Source organism: Lepisosteus platostomus, chromosome 5 (genome assembly GCF_059453375.1).
Source record: "Lepisosteus platostomus isolate fLepPlt1 chromosome 5, fLepPlt1.hap1, whole genome shotgun sequence".
NCBI lineage: Eukaryota > Metazoa > Chordata > Actinopteri > Semionotiformes > Lepisosteidae > Lepisosteus > Lepisosteus platostomus.
Window position 1 is genome coordinate 41,698,565 of NC_142615.1, and position 3,152 is coordinate 41,701,716.

The window sequence follows — 3,152 nt, forward strand, 5'->3', positions numbered from 1 at the left end:
ACTGTGCCTTTTCTCTTAAAAAAAAACAAAGTTCTTTTTTTCCCCTCCACTCCAATGCTGGAGACTGTAAGCCTGTGTGAGCTCCACACTGCGTGTCCTGTACTGCTCTATTTTGTTTAGATTATCTATGTGGTGTACAGATAGAACTCAACTGCATGGTGTGAATTCCGTGTTCAGGACCAGCAGAACCTGAAAAGGTAACAGCTGACCTCGACGTGATTTGAACACGCAGCCTTCTGATCTGGAGTCAGACGCGCTACCGTTGCGCCAACTAAGCTACGGTGACAGGATGACCATCACCTTTTACGGCCACTTGGACACACCGCTTTTGATGCGTAAGTATAAATAATAATAATACTATTTGAATACATACAGGTCTTAATATTATTTTGATTAAAAATAGTACGTTAATAAGCAATAAATGGCATATAAAATAGTGTGAAGGTGAAGATCACACAAAATCAACTACAAATGTGGGAATTTTACATTTTTAAGATTATAAATTGCATGTAGCACATTAGCAACACTACAGTCATGCTAATATAACAATAGTGTTAAAAACTCCTGACCTAATTCCTTACAAATGCTGATACAAAATGTGAATGATTTCAGAGTTTCGGGTATTGGGTCTCCTGATAGAGATCAGAGATGAACTGAGGTATGTGGGAAAGTGTACAGAACTGGTGAACTCACAATTCTACTTCAAGAAGCTGAGCACAATGGAAGAGTCCTGTACACACAAGTGAGTCCTTGACAACATGGACAATCAAAACCTACTGGTATGATATTATATTCTCTCTGTGGTGTATTCACTACTAGTATTCTAGGTTACAGATAGGTCATTATATGACAGCTTACATCTGATTAATAGGATCCATCTCTGGCAAACATTCTTATTTTTAGTTTATAATGTATAATCTTGCTAATCTTTTAATGCCAAAATAAAGTGTTTTATAAAAAGCTTCATGTTCTAAAAAGTTACTACAACTTTTGAACTTTGAAATATGGCCACTTTGTATTCTAGGACTGAGCAAATACTGCAGAAAAGTGGAGTTAAAATGTGAACATGTGTAATGGGTATGTCTGATTAGTTGATTAGTGAAGATCCAGTAATAAAAATAGCTTCTAATATTATTTCTAATATAATATTATTTCCAGATAAACCAACTTTGGAGAGTAGGCAACAGTGATGTCAGAGAGAGTGTGTTCACAGTGTTGTCAAGGTATTGCTTATGGATTTTTTAAATTATTTTACATTACATTGTTACTTTAATCAAGTTAAAATATTCACAAAATTTAGCTTAAAGATACCTTGTTAACCACTGAATTTACAAGGTGTAAAACTGCTAAATTGTCTCTTAAAATATAAGGATTACAGTAGTACATTTGATACTAAATAATGGAGTAAATAAACATTGAGTGAAAACTCGCTTGAGAAATGTCTAAGCTCAGTCATAATTTGGTTTTCAGACTTAAGACAAATGAACTGATGATGGAATTCAACTTCGCTGGCACAAACCAGAAAGATCAAAGTCAAAAGAGGTGCCTGGGAGACACAAATCTTTTTAGAGCAATTAAAGGTACTCTTATTCTATGTTGTATTTTCAAACTTTGGGTACCCTTTTATTAGGACAGGCTTTATTGCTCAATTACTATGATGCAAGCTAAACTTAATACATTGATTAAGCTTTGAGCTTAGTAAACCTTAATGGTTTTTTTTTAGATTATATTCAAGAAGAGATTAATCATCATTTATCTGAGTACTAATATTATAACATTTTTCCTAGCTGAGGTGCTGAAGTCCCACCCAACAGCAACAGAAAAATAAATAAAGGAGCACACAATGCGTTATTTTAAGAATGCGTATGCAAGGCAGTGGGCCTGGAAGTCTGGACACTGAAAATGATAAGTTGCTGATCCTAACTGTTAGGACAATTGAACAGGGCTTTGAAAATGGTGAACAGTAAAAATCGTCTTAACTTCACAATGTAATAATAATTTCTTGGAAATATACAAGTTGTACATTTTAAAACTTATATTTGAATCAAAATGTGGTTTTGAGTTAAATATTAGCGTGTTCACGTAATTAGTTTGTGTTTGTAAATATATTGCCATGCTACTAGAATTTGTAGCTGAAGTTTACTAGTTGTGTTTTTTTATTTTTGATGATTAGCCATATATTGATTACAATATTGTATATAATGTATAATTTGAGCTAGATATTTTTTAAGAGAGAATGATTGTATATTTTCAGAATAAATTTCTAAACCAAATTATTGGCTTGATTTATTGGTTTCGATGCCTATAAAACCTATCTTTGATGTATAATAGACCTTTAACCATATATGTATTATAGTCCTCTAAAGTTATCCGTATAATAGAACTCCAACAATTTATGTATAATGGACATATAATCATAGATGTATAATTGGTGTATAACAATATACGTATATTAGAATTCCATTCTAGACTAATTACGGACCACATTTATACGTCTAAGGTATGTGTTTAATAGACGTTTATTCTACATCTTTGGCCCACTGGGATTGACCTTCTTGAGACTTGGTGGGAATACAAATGCTTTGCATGTATCGAATTATAGCACGTAACAACTGAGTACCTGAGTTGATATCACCGGGTAATTTCCAATAATGACCAACATCATTAACTTCTAGGAAAATAAGATTCACACATGGATTTTTATCTTGGAATGGAGGGCGGGAGAATTCGTTTATTTTCCCTTGAGCTAAACTATTTTAAAAATTTTGCAGATTTGCTCAAGACACTTGTAATCGCCTTAAAGAGAGTTTTCATGAAGACATACGTCGGCTACCTCTCCACTGTTAATTGACAGGACTTTTGAAGAAACTTTTCTCATACAACCAACATACAAATTACACATCTTAATGAACATGAAGGGAAATCTGTGTTGTGAATAATATAAAACTGTCATTACACATGATTGAGATCTTGAGTCTGGCACCTAAGACCACTCAGCCATCCTAACAAGCAGTGGAGGCTGGGGTGTTGAATGTGCCCGTTGTTTTGTCGAAGGATTATTAACTACTACTGACAGTTCTTTTCTTGTTATTACAGAGATTTCTTCATTGCAAGACAATTGACGATTTAGATAAAGGAAAGTCTTGGTAAAC

The 3,152-nt window shown here is 33.6% G+C and overlaps 1 non-coding gene across 1 annotated transcript; it reads right to left on the reverse strand.

Annotated features, from left to right (window-relative positions):
* Positions 1 to 205: 205 nt before the first annotated feature.
* trnaw-cca (transfer RNA tryptophan (anticodon CCA)) lies at positions 206 to 278 on the reverse strand. The gene has a single exon. It is a non-coding gene; the product is annotated as a tRNA-Trp (tRNA).
* Positions 279 to 3,152: the final 2,874 nt, after the last annotated feature.